At 50.4% G+C, this 16,858-nt stretch overlaps 1 protein-coding gene across 2 annotated transcripts in view; it reads left to right on the top strand.

The window, feature by feature from the left end:
• MMP17 (matrix metallopeptidase 17) overlaps positions 1-16,858 on the top strand; it is a 213,261-nt gene that overhangs the window by 110,232 nt on the left and 86,171 nt on the right. The window lies entirely within an intron of this gene.

The following is a 16,858-nucleotide window of genomic DNA, read 5'->3' as shown; positions in this document are numbered from 1 at the left end:
ATCAGGAGGGCTAAATGGTTCGGGGACATTGAAAGGGACCCTGATGGAGACCATGGCAACTCAAAACTATGATGTCTGTAAGGGGCTGATCTGAACCCGCCTGAGCATAACAACCCCCTTACAGAATATGTATACTTGAGCTGTTCTAAGACAGTGATGCAACTTGCAATCTGAGTTATGATTTATGTTTCGTGGTTGCATAATTTTATAGTCGTTCTGTTAGACCCTGGCTTGTCCACCTATAAGATTTTATGGGGACAGGATTTTTTTTTACACATCCAATTGTGGAACTTTTTTTTATCTAAGATCTATTAGTTAAAATGTACTTTATTCATGGGACAGCCCCTTTAAAGGGAACCTGTCATTATGAGAATGCAGTACAATCTGCGGGCACCATATTATAGAGCGGGAGGGGGAGTTGAGCAGATTTATAGTATTGTTAGACAAGTATAATCAGTATAATCTGAGTTTTCATCATTTACACCTCTGCTCTTCTTGGAAATTTATATCCAGTGGGTGGTCCTATCAGTGACTGACAGCTACCTCTGTATGCAGACTTATACAGAGAAAGCTGTCAGTCACTCATAGTGACACGCCCCCTGGGCCGTGGGGTACCCGGTGCCGGGCCCGTAAATGCTGGGGGATGTCACGGTGGCGGTGACCCGGTCCGTGACCCAGGGCGGTCAATAAAAAGGGGTTATTGATAGGGGATTTATAGTGTTTGTAAAGGTCGTGACGCCACCTATGGAATGCGGCTATGTGGAGCCGCCGCTGCGGAGCAGTCCTCTGAAGCTGATATTACTGCAGCAGGGATGGTGTGGCTCTCCACAGGAAGAGCTAGCTCCAGGGCAGTGTAGATATTGCAGGTTGTGCTGGGCGTTGTAGTGCAGGGGTTGATGGCGCAGCAAGAAACACAGAGACAAGGAAGTGATGTCCCAGGGTCTTTACTGGTGCTGTTTAGACAAGCTGGGACTAGGGTACTGGCTAGAAGTGGAAGTCCAGGCAGCCTGGAAGCAAGTAAAGAATCCTCCTGGCCAGGTGAAGTTGGAGGCCTTCCCTTTCCACTAAACTCTTTGGCCCTGCTGCTTGTAGCTGTGCGGTTGCCCTCATCCCTGAGTGCAACGTTTCTGTGCTCACCCGTATGGCAGGCAGCTCGGGCCTTGCTGGCGCGTCGCTCCCTTGTGGCGGTGCTGGACCCTGCGGTGCTGCTGAGCCTCCGGGCGTCTGATGGGGCCAGGAGACCTGCAGTCTCCTGCCCTCCGGTTTCTGCGGCTGGGCCTTCAGTGCCCCACAGCCTCGGACTCCGGTGTCCGGTTCTTCTGTGTTTTTCTTCCTTCTGGGGTGAGCTGCCGCGCAGCTCCAGTCCCCAGCTCCTCTCTCCTCGACGTCCTCACTTCAACCCCTCACACTAAGACTAACTAACCCCGCCCCCAGATCCCAGTTGCCAAGGAGAGTGGCTACCCTTGCTGGTCTGGAGCCAGGAAAGTGTTGCGTGTTTAGTATACCTGACTAGGGGACCCCTGCTTGCTTCCAGGCATTGCATTACCTCTTTTTATGGAGGCAATGCCACTGTGGTAACCGGACCCCTGGGTGCCACATTCCCCCCTAGTTAATTTCAGTACTCCCGGACTGAGGATACTTTTCAAAATTAACAAATAACAATAACAGGCACATTACAAGATTATAAATATAACATTCTGCAACAGGTTACAGCACGATCTGTAACCGGGTGTCCATTTTCTTTAGTTAGGTGCTATCCAGTGAACATGAGGGACCCGCCCGAAAACCCTCAACGTAGGCCCTGGGTGTGGCTGCAGGGCATAGATGATCCAGGTGTTGGACCACGTCTTTGGCCACGTCAAACGGGTTTTTGTTCTGAGGTCATTTGTTGTAATCATAAAACCAATAGGGGGCACTCTAATAAGTGCAACTATTTACAATGGAAAGTTCTTTGGTTATTCACCGTCCATAACCTACAAGTCTTTGTACCCTTACCGGGTAACTAAATGCACACATGACCAACTTTTGCAATTCACTTTGAAAACACAACTTTTCTGCTTTACCCTTACGGGTAACTATATACAGCATACATTTTAGTTCTCTTATACTATAATTCTTTACATTTTAGTTTCTCCAACGGGCAGGGAGCTCACCTTTTGTACTCCTGGTCGATCTACATAGTACATTGGTAGTTACTGCTCTACCCTGGTCCCTTGTGTCTACCCCTGGTGTGGTGGGTTCAGTGTGAAGTACTCTACAGGTAGTCAGAAACAACACTGGTAAGCTGGGTAATTTCCTACGAATTCTTTGGCTCATCATGGGTACGACAAGTTCACTGCTAGCAGAGGGTTGATTCTCCTGGTCTGCTGATGATGAAACTTCTGTCTCTGATTCCGACTGGTCTTCCAGCTGCTCTGGGACTTCTGCAGCTTCCGGTGAGGCCGCTTGGAGAAAGGTTAGGACCGGTACTACAATTGCATTATTCACCTGCGTCCAAGACCGGGGAAATTCTCCGAAGACTGTCTGGACAGTTTCCTCCACTTTTTCTGTGGGCTGAGGGCTGTCTTGATCTTCTTCTGTGTGTTTCAGCTGTTCAGGACAGATCTTCAAGTGGTCTCTTGAGACTGCCGCTGAAGTTTCCCCTCCATCTTTGCTGATGAGGCACACTTTGGTGTTATCGTAGTTTGAGGGAAGGACGGTGTATGGCTCAACCTCCCACTGGTCATCTAATTTGTGGAGTCGTCTCTTTCTCTTAAGTACCTGTTCTCCAGGTGATAAGGGAACGGCGCGTGCTGATTGTAAGTCTTCTCTTGCTTCTGTCTTGCCTGGGACAAACTTCTTTCAACACACTCTTGCACTTTGCGGTATTGTTGCTGCCGCTCGGTATCCCAATCCACATCTGGTGAAGTCGTCTCTGGTGTGAGGACTCCCATGTCCAAGTCAATGGGTAGCTTACCAGGTCTTGCTCTCATCAGGTAAGCGGGTGTACAGTTGGTGGAGTTCACCGGGATGTGATTATATAGGTCCACCAAATCTGGTAACTTCTTTGGCCACAGGCTACGCTCTTCAAGGGGCAACGTCTTCAACAGGTCTATCACCACCTGGTTCATCTTTTCACACAACCCGTTGGCCTGGGGATGATACGGCGTCGTCCTGATTTTCTTGCAGCTGTACAAGTTACAGAATTCCTGGAACACCTCTACTTCAAAGGCTGCACCTTGGTCGGTAAGCACTGGCTCAGGGTAACCGTGCAGGTGACAAAAGTGCTGTTGGAACTCTTTGGCTGCCGTCTGAGCCGTCTAGGCTTTCACTGGCACTACTACCAAGAACCGGGAGTAGTGGTCTACTATGGTTAGAGCGTAGACATAGCCTGACCTGCTTGGGGCTAGCTTCACGTGGTCCTAGGCTACCAGTTCTAGTGGCTGTTTGGTGATGATGGGCTGCAGGGGAGCCCTCTGGCTGTCACGGTCTTTTCGTCTCAGGTTGCATGGACCACATTCTTGACACCATCTCTCGATTGATTTCCTCATTCCAGCCCAGTAGAATCGCTCACATAGCAGGACTTCCAACTTCTTCCACCCGAAGTGTCCTGCTCCATCGTGGTACGCTTCTAAGACCATTGACGCTTCCCGCCTCGGGACTACCACCTGCCAGACCAGTTCATGTGTCCGTGAGTTGATGCTTCTTCGACACAGCTTTCCTTCGTAGATGAACAGTTTGCCCTTCTCCTTCCACAACTGTTGGGTCTCCTGTGGAGCATCTGGATCAGGGTACGAGTCAGCTTGCGCCAGCAACTCCTTGACTAGGCGGACAGCCGGATCGCTATCCTGCGTTTCTGTCCATTCATGGTGGGGCAATGAGTTGAACGTGGCCTCTCTGTTGGCGGAGTGCTTGTCCCTTACACAGTGGGAGCACTGGGTCACCCCATGATGATGGAAAGCGGGTATCTCTATCTCTTCCAGCTCTTCCGGGTCTTCTCCCCCATCTGGCAAGTTGGGCATCCTGGACAGCGCATCAGCATTTGCATTTTTATGCCCCGCCTGATACTTGATGGTGAACTCGTAGTTAGACAGTCGGGCCATCCATCGTTGCTCTAGGGCACCAAGCTTCGCAGTCTCCAGGTGCGTCAGAGGGTTATTATCTGTGAAGACTGTAAATTTGGAGGAGGCGAGATAGTGCTTGAAGCGCTCTGTTACAGCCCAAACTAAACTATGGCGAGAAACTCCAACTTGAAGGAACTGTAGCTGTCGGGGTTCCTTTCCGTGGGCCGGAGCTTCCTGCTGGCGTATGCAATCACTCGCTCTCTGCCTTGCTGTACCTGGGACAGCACCGCTCCCAATCCCACGTTGCTGGCATCTGTATGAAGTATAAAGGGTTGACCATAGTCGGGGTAGGCCAGGACTTCATCTCCGGTCAGAGCCATCTTCAGTCGGGTGAAGGATTCGCCTTCTGGTTTACCCCATTTGAACGGAGGTTTCGGGTTCTTGGCCTTCTTGGACTGGCCTACCAGGAGGTCCTGCATGGGTGCTGCTATCTTGGTAAAACCCTTGATAAATCTTCTGTAGTAGCCTACCAGCCCGAGGAACTGCCGCACTTCCTTGATAGTGGAGGGTCTTGGCCAGTCCTTGATCACGGTGACTTTTTCAGGGTCTGGCGCTACACTTTCGGCGCTTACCACATGACCTAGGTACTGCACCTTGGGCTTCAACAAGTGGCATTTGGACGGCTTTACCTTCAGGCCAAAACCAGATAGGGCTTCAAACACCTCGGCCAGGTGCTCCATGTGGTCTTCATATGTCTTCGAGTAGACAATTACGTCGTCCAGGTACAGCAGGACAGTTTCGAAGTTCTTGTGTCCTAGACAGCACTCCATTAACCGCTTGAAGGTTCCTGGGGCGTTGCAGAGCCCGAATGGCATGCAGTTGAACTCACTGAGGCCCATGGGTGGTGTAAACGCGGTCTTTTCTTTGTCCGCCTCTGCCACAGGAACCTGCCAATACCCACTGGTGAGATCCAAAGTGGAGAAATAATTAGCAGATCTTAATGCAGCTAGTGACTCCTCAATCCTGGGTAATGGGTAGGCATCCTTATGTGTTATGCGGTTTATCGGCCTGTAATCAACACACATCCTCATTTTACCATCCTTCTTTCTAACGAGAACGAATGGAGCTGCCCAGGGGCTACAACTATCTCTGATCACCCCAGCCTCCTTCATCTCCCGTAACATTCCTTTGGCACATTGATAGTGAGCTGGGGGTACAGGCCTGTACCTCTCTTTAATGGGCGGATGATCTCCCGTGGGGATATGATGTTGGACCCCTTTTACCTGCCCAAAGTCTAATGGGTGTTTACTGAAGACCCGCTCATACTCTTGGACCACCCGGTATACTCCATGCTTTTGGTGCAAAGGGGTGGAGTCAGTGCCCACTTGTAGCTTCTGACACCAATCCTCCATCTGCCCCTTGGAGCCATTATCCTCCGCCGGTTTGGATGGAGGCAAGGGTTCCACTGTCTTTATTGAGTTGTTACTGACAGTAAATAACTTAGCAAGGGTAGCATACCGGGCTAAATGGACATCTTTCTCCCCACAGTTCAGGATGCGTATCGGTACTCTCCCCTTGCGGACATCGACCACCCCCCTGGCTGTCAAGATGGTGGGCCTACTGTCAGAGTATACGGGTTCTACCAGGGCCTGGTAATCTTGACCCCTGAGACCAATTGCTGCTCGACACCATATCAACATTTCGCTCCTAGGGGGTATTGCAATGGGGAATGGATCACTCATCCTGACACTGCCAATTTCTCCACCAGACAGTTCTACCTGTTGTCTTTTCATCAGGGCTCTGATCTCCTTCTGCAGAACTCGCTGCTGACTGGAACTGGCAGTCTCTGCGACCTGTTGTAACAAAACAATAATTTCTCCAATACAATTTTCTATCACATCAGTGCCTAAGGTTATCATGGGATGACTTTCTCGGCGATCAATATCAACAATAATCATTCCTTGTGATGGCAATTCTACTTTGCCAACTTTTATCGTCACCTCTTTATACCCCACCGGAGGCAAGGGCTGACCATTGCTGGCATAGATGTTAAGATGTTCATCTGGACTGTGGGTAATGTCTGAGTCAGTCCAGTATTGTTTATAAAGGATATATGGCATCGTGGTCACCTGGGACCCAGTGTCCAGCAACGCGTTCATTGGGATGCCATCAAGCACGACAGGTAGGACCGGCCGTCCTCCCACGTACTTGTCTCACCAACTTTGGGGGCCTTTTCGTCTTACTCCTAGGGGTTGGCCCTCTGCCCCAGGTGTTGCTCGTTTAAATTGCAGAATCTTGCGTAGTGTCCGACCTTTTGACAGCGGCGGCAGATGGGTTGTCCGTCCTGGTCGTAGCGATCGCTGTTCCTCCCTCTGATCGGTGGGCGCCGGTGGGATGCAGTGCCTCCTGGTGTTGATTCCCTCAGCACCCGGATGACTCTGTCTTTAAATTGCGCGAAGTCCAGATCAGGGTTTTGCAGAGCCATAATGCGCAGCTGTGTCCTGTGAGCACTGGACAGAAGCCCCTCAATAAACTGCTCAGTTAGCAATCTGTCCTCATCATGCACACTGTCAGGGTCTACCTGTTTGATGGCCCGCAGCGCCTCCTGCAGGTTTAGAGCATAGTCCCGTATACTGTCCTGCACCCTTTGTTTGCACCCTGTAAAACTTCATTTTAATTTCTGCTGCAGTGCGGGTGTCAAAGGTATTCTTTAACCGGGCCAGGATTTCTTTTACAGTCCCTTTGTCTCTGTCCAGCCAGGACTTCACTTCTCTCTGGGCTGCACCGATTAGCTGGCTAATCGGTGAGGATGCTGACTTTCTGCTCCTCAGACAGGGGGTATACTTTAAACAAACTGCACAATCTCTCCTCAAAGTCATTCAGGGTGTGCGACTCCCCTGAGTACTGGGGCAACCACGCCGCCCCCGGTATATATGGCATTGATAACGGCATCACAGTGGCAGCGGCCGCGCCTGCGGCTGAGCCCTCTTCCATGTTGGGTATCTTCCTCCCCCCTATTGAACCTCAGCCAGGTCCTGGGCGTCTCCTCATGCACCAGTATGCTGCTCTGCAGGCGGAAGGCTCTCTTACCCGGCGGTTCAGGATCGGGGCTTCTTTCTTCCCCTCGGCGGGCGGCAAATCACGTGATCACACCGTTCAATAAAGTCTATGGCACACAGTACCCGGTTATACCGGGCTTCGTGAATCCTGTTCGTGACGCCAAGTTGACACGCCCCCTGGGCCGTGGGGTACGCGGTGCCGGGCCGGTAAATGCTGGGGGATGTCACAGTGGCGGTGACCCGGTCCGTGACCCAGGGTGGTCAATAAAAAGGGGTTATTGATAGGGGATTTATAGTGTTTGTAAAGGTCGTGACGCCACCTGTGGAGGGCGGCTAAAGGGAGCCGCCACTACAGAGCAGTCCTCAAGCTGATATTACTGCAGCAGGGATGGTGTGGCTCTCCACAGGAAGAGCTAGCTCCAGGGTAGTGTAGATATTGCAGGTTGTGCTGGGCGTTGTAGTGCAGGGGTTGATGGCGCAGCAAGAAACACAGAGACTAGGAAGTGCAGTCCCAGGGTCTTTACTGGTGCTGTTTAGACAAGCCGGGACTAGGGTACTGGCTAGAAGTAGAAGTCCAGGCAGCCTGGAAGCAAGTAAAGAATCCTCCTGGCCAGGTGAAGTTGGAGGCCTTCCCTTTCCACTAAACTCTTTGGCCCTGCTGCTTGTAGCTGTGCGGTTGCCCTCGTCCCTCAGTGCAACATTTCTGTGCTCACCCGTATGGCAGGCAGCTCGTGCCTTGCTGGCGCGTCGCTCCCTCGTGGCGGTTCTGGACCCTGCGGTGCTGCTGAGCCTCCGGGCGTCTGATGGGGCCAGGAGACCTGCAATCTCCTGCTCTCCGGGTTTCTGCGGCTGGGCCTTCAGTGTCCCACAGCCTTGGACTCCGGTGTCCGGTTCTTCTGTGTTTTCCTTCCTTCTGGGGTGAGCTGCCGCGCAGCTCCAGTCCCCAGCTCCTCTCTCCTCGACGTCCTCACTTCAACTCCTCACACTAAGACTAACTAACCCCGCCCCCAGATCCCAGTTGCCAAGGGGAGTGGCTACCCTTGCTGGTCTGGAGCCAGGAAAGTGTTGCATGTTTAGTATACCTGACTAGGGGACCCCTGCTTGCTTCCAGGCATGGCATTACCTCTTTTGAGGGAGGCAATGCCACTGTGGCAACCGGACCCCTGGGGTGCCACAATAGGACCACCCACTGGACCGAAACTCCCAAGAAGAGCAAAGGATGAAATGACTAAAACACCGGTTTTCTCACTAAACTATATATCAATCTGCTCAGCTCCCCCTGCTCTATAACATAGTGCCTGCAGATTGTACTGCATTCTCATAGTGACAGGTTCCTTTAAAGAAACTGGCCACTTAGTGTAGAATGCCTATCCAAACTTTCTTGTTATGCTACAAGTATTACAAGCCTTATATTTTCTGCTTTGCCTTTATATTGCATTGTATGATATATATAGTGTATAATAGTGCAAGATGCTGATGCTGTGCATTAAAGGGAATGGGTCACCACATTTGACCTACGTAAACTATTAATACGGTCATACAGGCAGGCTATAAACTGCTGAGGAGAGGGATACCTGTATGTCTCATATCAGATGCATTGTTGTTAATTAATCTTTGATCCCTTTATATAAATGACCTCTTCCAGGCTATGGGGAGGAGGCTGCCTGGTGATAACTCTGCCTCCATAGAGTATTATACATGAAGGGGAAGTTACCATTGTAATGGTTACCAGTGTGATGTGTGTAATGACCGGAGGTCCGAGAGAGATCCAGTGAGTCACAAACTGAGACAGAGACAGAAATAATCAACACTCTCTTTACTAAAACAGGGATTAGACTAAAATTCAGTATTGCATGAATCAGTCTCAGGTTCTACCTGGGACACTGTCTCTACTAACTACACACAATCAGCAAAAGCTGAAATCAATGTGCCAATCTCAAGGTTTCCAGTTTATGTGAATTATACTAAAGATCTGGAACAATTTTATCTAAACACTGTGTCAATCTAGTGTGGGTGTTCTATAGGGACCCCCGAGATGGCACATTGAGTACAATCCTACCACTATTAACAATAACAATGCATGAAACTATACCAATTGCTCTTATACCCCTAGTATAGGGATACCCAGGTATCTTAAAGTTACGGTACCGTTAACCTCAGATGTGGTCTATCACAGGCCTGTGAATCGCGGTGGCTGCAGCTAGTCCCGGAAAACTTTGGCGCCAAATAAAAAGCAACGTTTACAAAAACAGCAAAGGTTTTTTGTCTTGTCGGCCGATGCCGAGCCCACATGCCGGGGACTTTAGTCCTGCAGCCTCAGGTTAAGGTCTGGGAAGAACTCTTCACCAGGCTTGTCAGTACCCTCTCAATGTGAATGGCACTGGCCGCATCTCTCCTCTCGCAGTCACTCACTGTTTTCCAGACCACCAACCATGCGCTCCGTCACAGAGATGATATCCTCAATCTCTTTCCCTCTCACTCGACACTTGGCTCGTTCAGCACAAAGTCTCTAGTCCACTCAGCATGGACTTCCACAAAACTCCAAAGAGCCACACAGCTTTCCCCAGCTCAGCACTCATTCTTAAGCAGGGACACAACTTCACCAGGGCCAGGGGTTAACCACCCCCACAGGAAAGCTTGTAGAGAGAGAGTCTTGTTGAAGTTCAGTCCTCACAGTTCTCCTCAGATTCTCCTTCCAGCATCTCACACAGCGGACACCCACAGAACACACAGGGTCTCCCGATCTGCCCCTGCTCTGAGCTCAGCCAGGAAAAACCCACAGGGTCCTAATGCTCTCCTGCTGCTATCACAGTTCACACTCTCACATGCCACCCCACTAGAGGTTGGTTTCCTCGACACACCTCCCCACTCAAAGTCGTCTTGTGCACAGCGCTGTGGGGGTATACCCGCAGTAGCTCAAGTAGTTCTCCTGAGACCCACCCCAACCGACTCGGCCCCCGAGGGGGCAGAAGTCTCTTCAGCGGTATCATCAGAGGGAGCCAATGAGGCTGCTCTGTCCTGAGGTGTGGTGCCCTGTGCCACATCATCCGGGTCAGGTAACTGACCTGATTCCCTGTTCTCTGAAGGACATACCACATTCTCAACACTCTCACCACACGGGGACAGGTTGATCGCAGGGGGCAAGTAAGCAGGCGCAGAGGGAGACTCACCATCAAATTCAAGAGCATTAGGAATGCCCACCCCTCGGGACACAGCCTGTGGTTCCGTGGGAACGGGGACCGCATCTTCAAATCAGCACCGTTGTAGCATGTTACGATGAAGATTACGGGTTGGTCCCCCTGTGCCCACCGGCTCAACCTGGTAGACTGGAATCTCAGGGCTCACCCGTTTTTTTTTACCAGGTACGGAGTCACCTCCCATTGTTGACTCAGCTTTCCGGACCATCGTTTGATTCTCACCAACACTCTATCCCCCGGTGAGAAAGGCTCGGCTTGCACGGGACGCGCGTTCCTATGGGTCACCTGACTGAGTCGATCACCCACCACCTGATGCACCACCCTTAATCGCCACCAGTGTTCTCGAACCCATTCTGATGCGGTCCGAGGGGGATTGGAGGAGGGACCATGCTCAAATACTCAATGTACCGCCCTCCCGAACATCAACATGTGTGGTCAGTAGCCAGTAGTGCTGTGCACTGTATTATTGTAGGCCCACATCAATTCGGGAAGATACTCAGGCCAGCGTACCTGCTGTTTACCCTCTAACGTACTCAACATCTGCAACAGAGTCCGATTAAAGCACTCCGTTACCTTGGGGATGGTAAGGTTTTGTTCTCGATGGTGCAATGTCATACAGCTGGTACAGCTCCTTCATCAATGCCCCCTGGAAACATGCCCCTTGATCCGAGTGTATTCTTTGCGGACACCCAAACACCTGGATGAAATGTCGACACACGGCCTCAGCCGCCGACTCCGCCGTCTGATCTCTTGTCGGCACTGCTACAGCATACTTGGTGAAGTGGTCTGTCATTACCAAGCAATAGGAATACCCAGACGTTGAGTATCCTATCAAGACATAGTCAATCATGAGCAGCTCTAAGGGAGCAGAAGTCTTAATAGATTGCATGGGCGCCCACTGCTCAGGGCTCTTACTGAGCCCACAGACCCGACACTGCCGACCCACCTCTGTCACCATCCCCCCAATTCAGGACAATAGAGGACTCACTGTAGCCACTGGAGTGTCTTTTCACTTCCAAAGTGGGCCCCCTTCTCATGCGCCTCGCGAGCGACCATCGGACCCATCCCCATAGGGATTACTAGCTGGTACCGGTGCTACAGCTCAGATGGCAGGTACACCTTACAGTACAAGAGGCCGTGTTCCACACACAACTTATCCCACTGTCGCAGTAGTTTCATTCCTTCTGCGGACAGCTGGGCCTTGTCCTCTGCACTCGGCCAGACCCGTTTTTGTACCCAATTGCGCACTAGTGCAATGTCTGTGCAATTGTTCTGGTCTTTCGTCCAATCCGAGGGTGTTTTTCCCAGAACACACGGCATCCCTGACGCCACCCCACATGAATGTACCACACTTCAGAAGAAAGGTACCTGCCCCCAAGTCAGGGGTTTCAGTGTCCTCAAGCTGGTAATCAACATTTTCCCCCGAGGACCCAAGAGGCACCCTTGAGAGTGCATCCGCATTTCCATTTTCCTGCCCAGTGCGAAACTTAATTCGATAGTTAAACTTAGCAAGGTGAGCGACCCACTGCTGCTCCAACGCTCCCAGTTTTGCGTTTTCTAGGTGAGACAGAGGGTTATTATCAGTCATGACTAGCACCTCAGCTCCTGTTAAATACTCGACAAAGCGTTCTGTCATCGCCCACACCAGGGCCAGTAGCTCTAGGCGAAAAGATATGTAGTTAGCTGGGTTGCGTTCAGTATCTCTTAAAGACCTGCTGCCATAGGTGATTACTCGCTCCTGACCATCCTGCACTTGTGCTAGTACCGCCCCCAGCCCATACAGACTGCCATCGGTGTATAACAGGAAAGGGGAATCAAACCGGGCATACGCCAACAGCAGAGCACTCGTTCGGTCGGCCTTCACCTCCTCAAATGCCTTTTGCTGCTGGGGTCCCCCTGGGATTGGGCGATTTTGGGGGCCCTGTGACATCCCTCTTAAAAGCTCATTCAGGGGACTCACTGCTTGTGAAAACGTAGGTACAAATCGTCGATACTACCCCGTTAAAACCAAGATGGCCCGAACCTCTCGCAGGGTACGGGGAGGTGGCCACTCCTGCACGACTATGACCTTACTGGTCGCGGGCAGCACCCCGTCCGGAGTCACCACGTGGCCTAAATACTCAATCTGACTCTGTAATAGTTGGCATTTCTTTGGTTTTATTTTTAGGCTGTAACAACTGAGCCGCCGGAGAACTTGACGTAACTTCTCAAGATGGTCTTCAAATGAGGTCCCGAACACCACAATGTCATCTAGATATATCAGGAATGATTCAAAATTCAGATCACCTAAGCAATGTTCCATCAGGAGTTGGAAAGTTCCCGGGGCGTTAGTGAGCCCGAAGGGTATCCGGTTGAATTCATAGAGCCCGATTGGTAGGACAAACGCCGTCTTGGCCCGATATTTTTCGGCCATTGGTACCTGCCAATAGCCACTTGCTAAATCTAACGTCGAGAAATATTTGACCCGACCCAATGCCAACAGAGACTCTTCTATGCGAGGTAATGGATATGCGTCCCGCACAGTGTGAGCATTCAATTTGCGATAGTCCACACAAAACTGAAGGGTCCCACCTTTCTTCCGCACCAAGACCACCGAGGCCGCCCAGGGGTTCTGGCTCTCTCGGATCACTTGGTTGTCAAGCATACTGGCCTTACATGCCCTTCACCTCTTGATAGAGCGTCGGGGGAATTTGACGATAACGTTCCCTAATAGGAAGGGTATCCTCCGTGGGAATCTCATGCTCAATCATCCGGGAACAACCGAAGTCCTCCGCATGTCGCGAAAAGGTCTCTTGATGTTCCCACAAGACCCTCTCCAGCTGCTCCAATTGCAAGGGCGTCAGTTTCTCCCGATCCAATCCCATCTGGTCCATGATCACACAACCATTCCATTCTTCGGTAGGAGGTTCGGTCCTGCCTACTTCAACTGCGTATGTCCAGGAAGACTGTTCATCTGGGCGCAGTTCGAACACTGCCTTGTCAGGCACCTTCCCTGCTGGCACGAACAGTTCAGCCAGAATGGTCCCAGCAGGAATTGTAACAGCCTCATCTAGAACGTTAATGCATCTGACCGGCACCCATCCATTCTTCACAATCACCAGAGACAGGGCCACGTGCGCCTTGGTGAACGAGGACTTCTCTGGGGCTGGCTCGAGTAGTATTTCAAGCCCATTCAGTCTCTGCGCAGCCCCCACCGGTAGCATTAAGAGTTCTTCTTGTCAGGGCGCTAGCGAGATCATGGTCCACGATGGCACTCGGACCAAGCCCATCCGGCCCCCAAGAACCGCACTCTTCAGGAGATAGCAGCTCAGCACTAGACAGTATAACATCCTCTGTGTGGGTCGAAGGTGGGTAGCATGAGCCCAGTATCGGGGTTCCGCACTGGCATACATCTGATGATATAAATCTCGCAGAACGTTCATTCCGAGCGTCACCTTCATCCCTCTTCTAGGAGGGTGGTCCTCCAGCAATATCCCTTTCAGACCCAGCTCTTGACCAAACATTTTCAGTTGCATCCACATGATCCCCTTCACCGTGAATTGGCCATTGTTAGCGACTGTAAGTCGTATCACTCGGCCGTTTTCGGGAACCACTAGTTCACTGAAGTGCCTCTCGTACACCTCTAAGGGCATTACTGTAGATTCGGATCCTGTGTCAAACAAGCATCTCATCTTCCGCCCTTCAAACTCTGCTCCCAGCACTGGACCTCATGCGAACAAATCTTGTTCTTCCCGTCGAGGGCTTTGTGGGGGGTGGGCCGCTGCTGCTCGCCCTCCCACGGCAGCGGCTGGGAGTTTAACGCCGGCGAAGGAGGCTCCGGGGTTGCCGACATCGGGCAGTATCGGGAGATGTGTCCCCAACGCCCACACCTCCAGCAGGTGACTGCTCCTTGCGGACAAGAACTTGAATCATTCGAGGAGGACGACTTGGCAGACCGCGGAACCACCATTCCAGAGGACGCGGCAGGTGGCCCTTCCGTGGGAGTAGGGACCGGCCCAGCTCTGAGTTTAGACACCTCCAGCTTTAGCTCCTTCAGTTCACCATGCAGAGCCTGTACAACGTTTACCAGTCCTTCCCCTCCTGAAACTGGCGCCCAACCTCCCTCCAGCTGTGCACGGTCCACTGCCCCCTCGACCACCAGAGTAGACTCCTCCTCCCTTTCCACCACGGCCCGATAAATCTGCCAGAAGGATAATTCCGGGGTTGCCCGGTTCATCTCCATCAGTTTGTCTCGAAGGAGTTTATTGGCTAACCCTGTTATGAATTGATCCCGGATCAAGCGGTCTACCTATCGGTAGTTTCAGATTACTTGTCAGAATCACTTGTCAGGATCACTTGTCAAACAGGGTATTTAGCCTCAAACTGACATCATTCTGATATTTGATTTTGATATCTGATCATGTCCTAAAATGGACACTGTACACAGGAAAGCTTGTAGAGAGAGAGTCTTGTTGAAGTTCAGTCCTCACAGTTCTCCTCAGACTCTCCTTCCAGCATCTCACACAGCAGACACCCTCAGAACACACAGGGTCTCCCGATCTGCCCCTGCTCTGAGCTCAGCCAGGCAAAACCCATAGGGTCCTAATGCTCTCCTGCTGCTATCACAGTTCACACTCTCACATGTGTAATGGTTACCAGTGTAATGGCCGCTCTCTGCCCTCCTGGTCTCACTGCAGAGCTGTGTGTGATTTATAAGGGTTCGCTCACACTAGCGTGTAAAAAATCAGTCCCATTCTCATCCAAAAAAGTTGGATGAGTGGAATCTGTAGATTTACCTTTTGTCAAGCGAGTGTTCCATTATTATGTCGGCTCATATCCGTATGCAATGCACTTTTAACATCATCTTTTACATGCTATAATACTCGATGTTAACTTCAAATTTAGTTGACAAAAATAATAAAGCAATCATATATAAAGATATCGATAGATAGATGATAGAGAGATATTAGATATATAATAAATAGATAGCTAGATAGATAGATATCCTGCACATATATAATTTCACAACTCCCCTACATATTATAAAATTGCACCCTTTAGTGCCTTACATGTGGAGTTTATTCGACAGCTTTTTAAGCTTGTGTAACCTAATAATTAACAAAAAAAATGACATGGGGTCCCCACTATTTTGGATAACCAGCAAAGGTAAAGCAGACAGCTGTGTGCTTATATTATCAGGCTGGGAAGGTCCCAGGTTTTTAGGCACTTCCCACATGAGATGCTCCAAGTCTGGTGATTTGCCGGCTCTTCCTGATAGACACCCGATACCTCTGATGGACAGCTCTTCGCTACTAACACCAGGGCTTGATGTTAACTGTGTTTTCAGACAATTCACAGCTGACATCAACCCCAACTACCATTACCTTGATTGCCACTGCACTCTATCTATTCTCAGGGTTCTAGTTGTGAAATTCCTGTACTTGGCTGATGCAATTTCCTGGTTCCTTTGAGATGTGTGCATAAAAATCGGACGCCATATGGATAGTCTGTGTGCCGTCCGTTTTTTTTCTTGCACCCTTAGACTTGCATTGGCGAGTCTCATCAGATTTATGCGTCCATACACAGCATGCTGCGATTGTTTTCCTCACGCCGAGAAAAAAATAGCAGATCAGCACTGCCTCATTGAATAACATTGGTCTGAGTGCAATAAGATTTTTTTTATCGGATTACACTTGTCCAATTTATACGCCAGTGTGAGCGAACCCTTACTGACACATCTCCAGGTTCCTCTCAGCTTCAGCTTCCAGCTCACAGGCAGACAGGGCTGTAATATTGTTGCAATACAGCAGAGCTCAAGAGCTGCAAAAAATGTGTTTGCAAGAAGCAAAATTTCAGTTCTCCCGTTTTGGGTTCGTTACTTGTCTCACTGGTAACTCCTCCTTAATGTATAATAAGCTCTGGAGGCAGCGTTATCTTCCAGGCAGCCTCCTCCCCAGAGCCTGGAAGAGGTCATTTATATAAAGTGATAAAAGATAATTTATCATCAACAAGGCATCTGATATGAGGCATACAGGGATCACTCTCCTCAGCAGTCTATGACCTGTATGCCCATATTGATAGTTTACATAGGTCAAATGTGGTGACAGATTCCCTTTAATGTGGGGGAGTGGTGCTATTAAGATAAGAGAATACATGCTGATCACTAGAGATCCAACCACTGGGACCCCCGGCGATTCTGAGAATGGGGCTCTGAGCCCCATCTTGAATACAGTGGAGGTGCAAAAGGTCAGCCTCTATTTCATTCATTGTCTATGGGACCACCATAAATAGCCGAGCAATGTACTCGGCTTTCTCCATCAGTCCCTTAGACAATGAAGGGAACAGAGGTCAACCATGTGCACCTCCACTCTATTCAATGTGGAGCCCTATTCTCAGGGTTCTAGGGCCTCATTCTTCGGATCCCTCAACAATCAGCAGGTTACCTTGCGATTTTAGGAAAACCCCTTTAACCTCTCAGTGAGTATGTGATAGTATGCAACAAAGCCATAGCGTTCCGGTCTGTATCCTGAGATTGGAGTTGGGTCCACCAGACAAAGGAGTGACCTTGAGATCCAAAGTA

The sequence above is a fragment of the Phyllobates terribilis genome, unplaced genomic scaffold (genome assembly GCF_046119375.1).
Source record: "Phyllobates terribilis strain yellow unplaced genomic scaffold, ASM4611937v1 Scaffold_1__5_contigs__length_1240528914, whole genome shotgun sequence".
Taxonomy (NCBI): Eukaryota; Metazoa; Chordata; class Amphibia; order Anura; family Dendrobatidae; genus Phyllobates; species Phyllobates terribilis.
The sequence above is the reverse complement of the archived record's forward strand: the minus strand, read 5'-3'. Positions and strand labels throughout refer to the sequence as shown.